At 41.5% G+C, this 11,675-nt stretch overlaps 1 long non-coding RNA gene across 2 annotated transcripts in view; it reads right to left on the reverse strand.

Moving 5' to 3' along the window:
* Positions 1-262: 262 nt before the first annotated feature.
* LOC101952467 (uncharacterized) overlaps positions 263-11,675 on the reverse strand; it is a 25,151-nt gene continuing 13,738 nt past the window's right edge. Inside the window, exons 1-3 of one of the 2 annotated variants that reach the window (XR_006172883.2) lie at positions 11,609-11,675; positions 10,742-10,917; positions 263-8,298 (exon numbers count right to left, since the gene is read on the reverse strand). The exon at positions 11,609-11,675 is cut by the window's right edge and continues 1,413 nt beyond it. This is a non-coding gene — a long non-coding RNA (uncharacterized LOC101952467). The remainder of the gene's footprint in view (positions 8,299-10,741; positions 10,918-11,608) is intronic. The other variant, XR_010592576.1, reaches the window with a different exon arrangement.

Genomic DNA, 11,675 nt, shown 5'->3' on the forward strand with positions numbered 1-11,675 from the left:
ACCACACATTTATTCATTGAAATATTTAAAAATGTGTAGATTTAAAATAATAAAGAAAATCCTTTTTTACATTTTACCTTCAGTTTTTATGCTGAATTTTATTGCAACTTACTTTTTAAAAATCAGTCATTTTAGTGTTCATTTTTATCAAATTATAATCCTTTATCACTTAATAATAGAGGAGCAGAAGCTTTTTAAGCACATAACAACTGTGACAATTTGATGGAATTCAGTTTGAGTAATAATTTTATCAAATAATATATTTCTTTTAAAAAATACCATTTATTAAAACATTATCCACAATTTGGGCAGAATGGTAAAGAAAATGTCATCTTAAAACACCCCCCACACACACACACACACCACCTCTTTGCTGAAAGCACAGTACAATCACAACATGCTACAATAGGTGTTGGCATGCTTTTGGAACATAAGATGATTTTATCAATAGATCATTACAGTATTAGCTTGTGAATGAGAACACAACAATTCAGGGCTAAATGCTAACCTTGAGATACACCTATACACCCCCATTTATTTTCATGAGCTTTAGTGGGCTTAACAAAGGGCAGAATTTGGTTCACAGTATTTCTGTATGCATATTGTGAGAACATACATGTATGACATAGACCAAAGCACTTGCAGGAAAATGTCATTTCATGTGGAGAGACAGTCAGTTCAGGTAAGCCAATGGGAGCACTGTTCCTGCTGTCGGGGTTCAGCAGGAGAGTGTGTGTGTGAGAGAGAGAGAGACCTGGCTTCTTCCATGGGAAAACCTACTCATAACCCACAAAAGAGGAACAAGAGGATGAGGATGACAGAACAAGGAGTAATGGTCTCCAGTTGCAGTGGGGGAGGTTTAGGTTGGATATTAGGAAAAAACTTTTTCACTAGGAGGGTGGTGAAGCACTGGAATGGGTTACCTAGGGAGGTGGTGGAATCTCCATCCTTAGAGGTTTTTAAGGCCCGGCTTGACAAAGCCCTGGCTGGGATGATTTAGTTGGGTATTGGTCCTGCTTTGAGCAGGGGGTTGGACTAGATGATCTCCTGAGATCCCTGATATTCTATGATTCTATGATTTTATGAATCCAAAGGAAATTCCAAAAGTTGAAACTTTGTGACGTTACCACTCCTCTATGCATGATATTCCCACATAGAATGGAAATGTGACACAAAATACAATTCTAGTTCTGCATTGGCCTGCAGGGGGCTGAGGTAAAGTAAAGAGGATTTGGGCACCATATACACATGGAGAGACTGCAAGTGAGGACCTGTCTATCTGTACCCTGTGGAAAGATCTGCATCATGATGTCATTCTTGGCCACCTACTATGCTACTAAGTATGATCGCAGGCACAGCTGTCTAAGATACCTACCTATACGACTCCATCAGTGTGGATTTGAATCCCACCCAAGTGTTAAAAAATGGATATAATAATATTTTTCTTCTTTCTTTCCAGCCTGTAGGAGAAATAGCTTGATTTTTTTGTGGATTTATTGGTGTCTGAGTCAGTGTTTATGTGTATGCTCTCTGTATTTGAGAATGTTTGCATGTATACATGTGTGAAGAAAGTATTGAGGGACAGCTAAGGTGAAGACTTAAGTTTTGGACTTAGTTCTGAATTAGGTAATCCCCATGATCACTTATCTCTTGAAGGACTGAGTTCTAGTCTAGCCCCCCCTCCTGTGAAAGTTCTGTCTCCCACACCCAGGAGTTCCTTTTTTGTGCACACTTTGTTTCAATGGAACATAGACAGGGCCGTACCTACCCATAAACAAAGTACGCAGCTGCATAGGGCACCAGGGAATTTGGGGCACCACATTTCCTTGGTGCCCTGTGCAGCTGCATGCTGCTCCAGCCCCTGCTCCGCACTTTTCCCAAAGCCCCCCTGCTCGGCCACAGCCTGCCCCCACTCCACCCCTTTCCCAAAGCCCCCACCCCTGCTCCACCCCGCCCCACCCCACCCCTTCCTGTCCCTGCCCCACGTCCATTCCCCTGTCGACTGCAGCAGGGTCGGGCCTCCACTCACCAGTGGCAGGAAGTGCAGTGATATGTCCCCAGCCGCGCCAGCAGTGAGTGCTGGGGGGGTGATTACCCCCATCCCCCAAGCCAGCCTCACCGCCCCCGCGGAGGCCTGGGCCCCTCCCCCACCACGGAGGGGGGGGCTGCATAGGGCCCCAGAATGGCTAGGAATGGCCCTGAACATAGATGTTGAGGAAGGCCATTGTGGTAGGGGCTGATCACAGATAGCCATGGCCAATCCTATGGAGGACCTTGAAAATCATGAATTGGACTCTGTTCAGTGTACCAGGATGATGTGTTCATGACAACCTCTGATGCTGAGCAGATGAATAGCTGAAGCTTGTACTAGTTGGAGCATTCTCTGGGTGTGTATTCCTATATGGAATGAGTTCCAAGAATCAACCCTAAAGGTCACAAGTGTAGTGGGTTTAGAGAAGAGCCACAAGAATGATTAAAGGATTAGAAAACATGACTTATTGTGTTAGATTCAAAGAGCTCAATTTATTTAGTTAAACAAAGAGAAGGTTAAGGGGTTACTTGATTACACTCTCTAAGTATATACTTTTCAGTCTAGCAGAAAAAAGTATAATATGATCCAATGGCTGAAAGTGGAAGGTAGACAAATTAAGAATTTATACTTTTTTTCTAGTCTGAACAGTGTGAATAATCACCCATTGTAACAATTTACCAAGGTGGATTCTCCCATCATGGACAATTTTTAAATCAAGATTGGATGTTTCTCTAAAAGATATGCTCTAGGAATTCTTCTCTGGACATTCTATGTGCAAAAATAATTGCTACTGGGAAGTTACAGGAGTAATTGGATACATGTACCTGGCACAGCTAATGGCAAGCAATATGGGAAGTAGGATCCATGAAGTCATAGATTTTGTGGCCAGAAGTGGGCATTATGAGCATCTAGTCTTTCTTCTTGCCTAATACAAGCCATAGCATCTCAACCAGTAATTCTTAAATCCCCTAATAACTCATAGATGAAGCACAGCATATCTTTTAAAAAGAGATCCAATCTTAATTTAAAGATTTCAATTGACGTGAGAATCCACCACAAATAACTTTCACATCTTCCAGGAGAGCTTGTGCTGGATATAAGCCTGGGAATTCTCATACTCTAAGCATATTCTACACTCCATTCCTATTCAGGAAAGCACTTAATCATATATTTAAGTGCTTTCCTGAATTGGGGCCTTAAAATCTTAACATTTAATGTCATGAGCAGCATGTGTACTTTTACATATACACAGAGGAATTGTGCATTAACAGGTCACCTTGAGAAATTCCAGCTTTTTGTGTGAAAGAGTTAAGATGAATTCCTATATTTTCTTTATTCCCAAAGTATGTGTCCCATGATGATGTTATCATTTTTCCATGTCTTCCCTGAAGGATTTCACCACAGGAATTTTGTAGCTATCCTTAATATTTCTCAAAAGTGCAGCAAAATGCTAATATTGTCTCTTTAAGGTATGGTATGTTCATTTCCTGCACATGATACAGCAGACTGAACACAGTTCTTTTAGAAGTATGTGTGAATATTCATGAATGACAAATACTATGGGTCCAAGAATCTCTACCTGACCTGGAATTCTGGCAATTATTAGATCAATGCTTCTATCAGCCATTCTCTGTGATTAAAATATCTTTACATCTGTGCAGCAACAGAAGAAGAACACAAGATTACAATAGATTTTAACAAATAGCAGCTAACTTTGCATTATTTTCCATCCTTATTTCAGTCTTTGTCATGAGGATGGAATCCTGCTGTGCCATTCAGTTCTGGGTACCAGAACATGAGAAAGATATACTAGAATTTGAATGTCTCATATTCTGTAATATATCATAGTTATACTTTACTTCTTTCATCTCTCAGTATTTTGCATTTTGATAGGCAAGCGCCACTTTACCTCTAAGGACATTTGTTGTCCTTTAACACAGTGGGTAGCTTTAGTGTATAGTCATCCAGTGGCCTGGATAAAGTCAGACTATATATGAAGTAAAAAGCAGAAGACCATACACAAGCAAACTGTAGTGATTAGATCAGGGACTAGCAGTCAGGACTCTTGAGCCAAATTCAGGGGTAATGCATAATGTATATCTTAAAAACTCTTACATAGACTTCTTTAATTTATTTATACTTAGTTGTAAATGAATATTAGCTGGTGTAATTTATAATCTGTAGAGTACAAGAAAGTGTAAATTAAAGTAGTCCCCATCTTACTTTAATTTACACCTTTTTACACTAGGTGGGTAAGGTAATATCTTTTATTGGACCAACTTCTGGTGGTGGAAGGGCCAAGCCTTCCGAGAGTTCTTCCTCAGGTCTGAAGAAGGTAACTAGAATGTGCAAGCTAAATACAAGGTGGGACATCTTGTTAAGCATAAGGGGGTCACACATTGTAGGAGAGCCCTTAAAATGAAGTGGTCAATAAACTCGTCTGCAGTCGTAGGACAATGGAGGTTAGTAGGCAGCAGGACATATTACAAGGTGTTGTAATGGGCCATAGAAGCAGTCTCTCATTTAAGTCAATGGTTTTTAGTGGCCAGCAGAGTTCTGAATTTAAGTTTCCAGCTCATCTTTTGAAGGTATTGTGCAGATTTCCTTTGAGGACAAGGACTGCGAGGTCAGTATGGAATGATTGCTTTGTGAAAAGTGTTGATCCACAGATGATAGGTGTTTTTGTCTTTTATCATTTTTTTGTGCGAGTTCTTTTGAGATCATAGTGATTGGTCTGGTTTCACCCACATAGTTGTTGGGACATTTGATGCACTGGATGAGGAACACATTATGCTAGACATATGTAGGACACATTGATCTTGAAAGATGTGTTGTAGGGGTATTGGTAATCGTAGCAGTGGAGATATGTCTTCTGGTTTTCCACCTGTGTTTCTGGCAGTCTGGCACTGCTTTGAGTTGGTGGGTGCTGTTGTGTGGGGAACTTGCTTCTGACGAAGAGGGTTGTCTGAATGCCTGAAGAGGGGGTTGGGAAAGATTTATTTCAGGATGTGGTCCTCATGAAATATGGGTTGTAATTGTTTGATGATATCCCCATATTTTAGTGTAGGGGGAGACAAGTAGGGATGTGCAGTTAGTGACTTTGTTTCCCCCCCCACACCATATTGAAGCAGGTTCTGTTGGGATTATTTGGGTGGCCTGTTCCATGATTTGATCTACTTTTACACTGGTGGAGTGCTCTTCTTTAGTAAAGATGATTTCAAATGTGTTAAGGTGTGTGTCCCAGACTTTCTTTTTGGAGCATGTTCTGCGGTATCTGCGTGCCTAGCTGTTTATTACAAATTTCTTGGGGTCAGAGCCAGTACTAGGCATCAAGTATCGGGGGTAGCCATGTTAATCTGTATCTACAAAAACAACAAGGAGTCTGGTGGCACCTTAAAGACTAACAGATTTATTTGGACATAAGCTTTCGTGGGTAAAAACTTCACATCTTCAGATGCATAGAGAGAAAGTTACAGATGCAGGCATTATATACTGACACATGGAGAGCTAGTCATAAGCACACTAAGCAATTGCTTAGGGACCCAGGCAGCTCACAGCCTATTCACTTTTTATTATAAGAACTTGCCTGTTTTAATATTGGGGCACCCCCCCCCAAATATTCTTGCTTAGGGCTCCCAGTGGACTAGCACCAGCTCTGCTTGGGGTGTCTGGGGTGGCTACTGGATTTGAAGAGGTACGTGTGATGATCTATGGGTTTCTTGTATATAGTTGTCTATAGGGTTCCATTGCTGAAGCTGATCACAGTGTCCAGGAAGTTGATGCTGGTGCTGGAGTATTTTAGAAAGTTTGATGGGATGGGTGGTGGTGGTTGAAGTTGTGATGGAAATCTAGAAGGGAGTTTAGGTCATTTATCCAGAGGATGAAAATATCAATGGATGTCAGGTATATCACTGGTTTCATGGTGCATTTTCCTAGAAATTGTTCCTTGAGATGGCCCATGAAGAGGCTGATCTATTGGTGAGACATTCTAGTACTCCTGGCTGTTCCCATGGTTTGGACAAAGTGTTTGTTGTTAAATATAAAGTTATGAGTGAGGCTGAAATTGATGATTTTGGCAATGTGTTTGGGGTAGATTTCTGAGCGTTGCCCATTCTTTTGTAGATACTTCAGGCAGGCAGCGATGCCATTACGGTCAGAGATGTCATAGGGAGGTCACATCTGTAGTGGCAAGGCCCTTCTTCTGGCAATTTGGCTTATAAATTACTCTAATTCAGATTCCCTTGCACACCAGTAGCATTACTGTAAATTGCATTAAGGGAGCACAAGTTAATGTAAAGGAGTCTAACTTACACTCCTTTATATATCACCTCTGAATTAGACCCACAGTTTCTGTTCCTGATTCTGCCACTGACTCACCATGTAGCTTTAAGCAAGTCACATAGGCCAGCATTTTGAAATGTGATTGCCTAAGGTTACATGCATAACAAATACATTTTTATGCGCTCATCCTTAATAAATGGGACTACTTGTGTGAAAAAGACATCAATGATTTGGCTCTAACTAGAGGCTACCAAAACCATTGGGCTCACTGTGTGATTTCTCTGAGTCTTTCAGTGATGAACTCATATGGGAATGGGTGACAGTGGATGGATCACTTGATGATTACCTATTCTATTCATTCCCCATCTGGAGCACCTGGCATTGGCCACTGTCAGAAGTCAGGATACTGGGCTAGATGGACCTTTGGTCTGACCCTGTAGAGAAGACTCTTTTAGTTATATGTAGAAGATCTCTTGGCTCTTTAGTAGATGCCTCTGCTACTGGCTTTGGTTAGGCCAGAAGACATGAAGAAGATGCTGCTAATTAGAGCTCCGTTACTTCTATTATACTTGTAGTTATTGACACTGCTGCTTGGGGCACTGACCTTAGCTAGTGCTCCAACTTTTCCAATGACTGAACAGCATCTGCCCTTGCTTTTATCTCTGCTCTTTCCTTCCTTCTTTGTTTCTCTATCCTTCATTTGGTGGTTGTTGCTATCACTTGCAGGCTCCAATCCCACCCCCCTCCATCTTTCTTGCATTCTCCCTCCCACCAAAACAAACTAATGTTGTGTGCATTATTTTTATTGTCAAGAAAAGTCCCTGCTTCAAACTTTGTTACAGGGGTACTGTACATGCTGCTTTTGCTGCTTAAATACATTTTTTCATCATTTCTATGCGTGTTTTTCCATATGTGCTAAAAGACCCTACTCCCTTCGCCCCACTCTTCCCATTAGGAATCTGAATGTTGCTAACATCTCTTGGGCAAAATTCAGCCAGTGTCTCCATGTCAAGACAAGCAGAATTTACTCCATGCCCTGAAGCTGTCCCATTGTCCTCTAAGGTAACACAGGTTTCTGTTTGCTTTATTTTTCATTCATAAGTGTCAGCTTTTCTGGCAAAATTGTGCCAGCTGTCTGTTATGTGGAAAATGTTTTCCACAACTTTAATACATGCTAGTGTGTATGTGTACCTTTGACCCTCAGTAAATCACAAAACTGCTTTTATAGAAATACTCAGTGAAATGTGATCAGCTGGTCCTACACTATGACAACGTATAGTAAAATATCTAGCATATTGATATTCAAATAGCAAAATCTATCACATATATTATTATTTGCATATTCATATGCTCCTCCCTACAGGCATCAACACAAGTACACTCTCTTAAATGATCATTCAATGGAACATGAAAACAAATACCTAGAAATAACGAGCAAAGATTTCTGATGAGCTACTTGTACACTACACCACTCTAAAACATATTTCCAGTCTTGTTCTCTACTTGTTTGCCGAGAATCTACCATATAGCACAATCATTTAAACCAGAACTATTGGGAATTATTGCAGCATTACAAATAACTTTCATTTCTCTAGTAGTTGGTGGTGGCAATCAGGATCAGGAAGGAAATCAACCCTGTCAATCTCCTTTTATTTCAATCTAGTTTCCCCCCACCTCACCCCATGTCAGGGGACTGATGGGCCAAATTCTGTGTTGACAAGGTTTAAAGTAAAGGAAAGCTATGCTGTTAAAAGGAGTGGGAGATCTCCCCTCTTCACCTTGGAAGAACACACTTTATTCCTGGGGTGGTAGCACTGTCATATAGGTTGGTGTGGTGAGAGCTCCCTCTCCAGTTTCAATCTTCTTTAGCCGATATCTATGGTGTAACTCTTCTGAAAATTTCTCTCAGCATTGGGCAGGTTCAGCCATAATAACACACATCTTCCTGGGAAAGACATCCCCAATCTTTGCTCCTGAATTCTCACCTGTGGATTATAACAAGCACATAGTTTGTTACTGACCTCAAGCAGATTATGCCCTCAGACAACACTTTTTTTCACACCTCAGGTGTGGTTTGATTTGGTTTCTTTACTGGGTTGAAATTTCTCCTGAATAGATCGGTCTACTGCGATGCAGATGTCTGGCACATATGTTAGTCTGGAAAGTTGTGGATACTCTGTGATGGACTGGATCCTCATTGTCTATTGAAATACATTCTATAAAGAGAAATATACACCGTAACCAACTCATTTATGTATTTTATGTTACTTGAAGTCCACAGGGCAAATTCAGAGGTGAATCTAAATAAGTCTAGGAGTCTAAGTCAGTGTAACTTATACCTTTTCCAGCCATCACAAGGTGTATGTCACACACGAGGATCCCTCTGGACTATCTTACACTCACTCACTTATACCCACTTACCAACGTGTAATTTTTCTCTTTCCCTCCCCACTTATACATCACCACTAAATGAGTCCAGCAAATTTAAGGGAGTCTATATTGGTGTACCATTGCCATGGGCAGAAGAAAGGAAGTTAGGAAGAAAAACAATTAACAAGTTATACACATTCTGTCTTTTCATCCTTTAACTTATTTACACCCATTTACCAATCCGTAAGCATGTCTACAGCAGTCCAGCCGAATCTAAGCAAGACTAATCTAACCATCACGTTACATACCACCTCTGAATTTGGCTCCTCTGTACCAAGTCACCAGTAAACATGGGTGGCCTTTTGAACCATTCAAGCCCTGAAATATCAAGGATCATGACACCAAATCATGGATAGGGGCTCCTATTCAAGGAAATAGTCATCCTGATTCATAGTGTATAAGGCCAGAAGGAACCATTGTGATCATCTAATCTGACCTGCTGTAGAACACAGGTCATAGGACTTCCCTGAACTAATTCCTGTTTGAACCAGAGAGTATCTTTTAGGAAAAACATCCTACCTTGATTTTAAAATTTCCAGTAATGGAGAATCCACCACAACCCTTGGTAAATTTTTGCAATAGTAAATCACTGTTAAAAATGTGCACCCTATGTTTAGTCTGAAATCTTCCAGCTTCCTGCTTTGATGTTACCAATGACTGGGAGGGAGGACACTCAGAGGACAACGGCGGAACTCCTTATACTTGGGAGCCAATCTTCTCTCTTTTCCAAGGTGAGCAACCTTGGGGGAATGTCTACATCCCTAAAACTGGAGTAATTACTCTCACGAGCTCCTTACAATTACCAAAACCTCCTGTTTTGGAATGCTCATTAACTTTTACAGGACAGAAGTTGTGATAAATGCTAAGTGGCCCCTCTTCATCTATATGGTGGATGTAGCGGGGGGTCACCCGCTCCTGCCTGGAAGGGCTTAAGACAGCCCTGGAGAGGGCTGGGGCAGGGGGAAAAGCTGGGCTGATTGGAGAAACAGCCTCAGCTGTGGCCACACCCCAAACAGACCCAGCTGGCCCTATAAAGGCCAGGGAAGCAAGGAGCAGAGACAGTCTCTCTCTGCCTTTGGAGAGAGAGGGGCCTGGCTGCTGGAAAGCTCAGGGTGCCTAGAGTGAGGCAGGGCTGGGGAAAGGCTAGAGGGGCTGGGGAGCTCCAGGCTGGCAATTCCCCAGGTTGCAGGGCCTTGTCCAAGGCCCCATAGAGGCACTGGGTTGCAGACAGGGGCAGCAGGTCCAGACCCAACCTTGCCTATGATGAGTGGCTGACACTGCAGTCTGCCCCAGGGTGCGGGGTTGAGTTGGTGATTGGCAGTAGCCTACAACTGAGGTGGGGGTGGGGGTTCCCTGGGGAGGGGAGACCCTGAGACAGAGGGATGTACTGCCAGGGGCAGCATCCCAGATAAAGGGGCACTGGAGTCCAGGGAGGGACACGGGGGCCAAGCAGCAGCAGGATACCGGCCTGCAGACGGTGCTCCAAGGCTGGCAGAGCTAATTCCCGGAAGAGACCAGCAGGAGGCGCTGAAGGGGTAAGTCCACTCGCTTACAATGGAACAGTCAAAGAAAGTCACAAGATGCAGTTGCTTTGGGCTGCGTCTCCTGTCAATTTCTTTCCCAGCTCATATGCAGAAGAATTTTCTTCTGACATGAAAACCCTGAGAGAGAGAGAGTCTTTGAACAGGCTCATAAGTTCCTCAATATCATTCTCATGAGTCCAGCGCCAATGACTGGTGACCACATAATACCTGAATAAGCATATGAATGTGGAAATATTCCCTTGAAAAAAAAGCAGCTTCAGAAATGTGGCCATCAGCCACAGAGCCTAATATGGGCTGGAATCTTCAATGGAAAACAATAGTAAAAGTCAGTCATGAAAACAGTATTGTCATGACACAAATTTCCTGTATAACAATGGTTTAAAAAAAAAAAAGTCAGTAGAAGTTCTGTGCATCAACAATATATTATAATGAGACTAAATCATAGGAAACTTACTAAAAAGTAATGGTTCTGTGAACTGGCGAATAAAACTCTAATACACTAGTGATATACTCATAATGCCTGATTCAGCATGGTGCTGACTTCACCGAGAGTTGTTTGGGCTCAGCACCTCCCAGATGGCATTCAGCGCCATACTTGATCAGGCCATGGCAGGTGTAACTGGTATAAAACTATAACAGATAAAAGAATAGTTTCAAGAAGAAAGTTCAGATTTCAGATGAGACAGATTTGTGTATATGTAAGAGCATGCATGTCTTCTAAACTGACTTTTTAAAATGCTGTTAACTCTAAACCTATTTGAGGAAGGGTTTTTGAAAATCAAGAATTCCAAATATTTTTATTTTTCCAGAAATTAGTTTATCATAAGAATGGGAGCACGCATTTTTATCTGAATTTAGACATTTCATAAAAGTTATCCTAAAAAAGAATCTAGAGGAAAGCTAATCAGCCAAGTTTTACAAATTAAATTGTAAGAAAGCATAAACATATATTTTAAAAAGCCCTACACACTCTGAAAACATATTGATATGAAAGATATTTAACATCCCTTATATACCCGAAATGGACTAATTACAAACTCGCATAAAAGACAAAACGTCAAATAACTGATCCTTCATTATGCAATGAAGTTGCCTGTTCACGTAACATAAACATTTACAGTAACTGAGTTATTCACAGATGAAAATCAAATCTATTTCAGTTCAGACAATTCCTCTGCATTAGGGGAATGAATAAATTAAAAGTGTGCTCCAGCAATTTAGTCTTCCTAAGCAGATATCCTGCAAGCTCTGCAGAGGATGTCAAAACCTGCTGATATCTAACAGAGTCAACTCCAAGTTTGTGTATCCCGGTCCACTCTACCTTTCCATCAGGCAGTACATGTGGAAATGGAAAAGTAGCTCTCTAATTAATCAAAGTCAGATCTGCC

Source organism: Chrysemys picta, chromosome 1, assembly GCF_011386835.1.
Source record: "Chrysemys picta bellii isolate R12L10 chromosome 1, ASM1138683v2, whole genome shotgun sequence".
NCBI classification, from domain to species: Eukaryota; Metazoa; Chordata; order Testudines; family Emydidae; genus Chrysemys; species Chrysemys picta.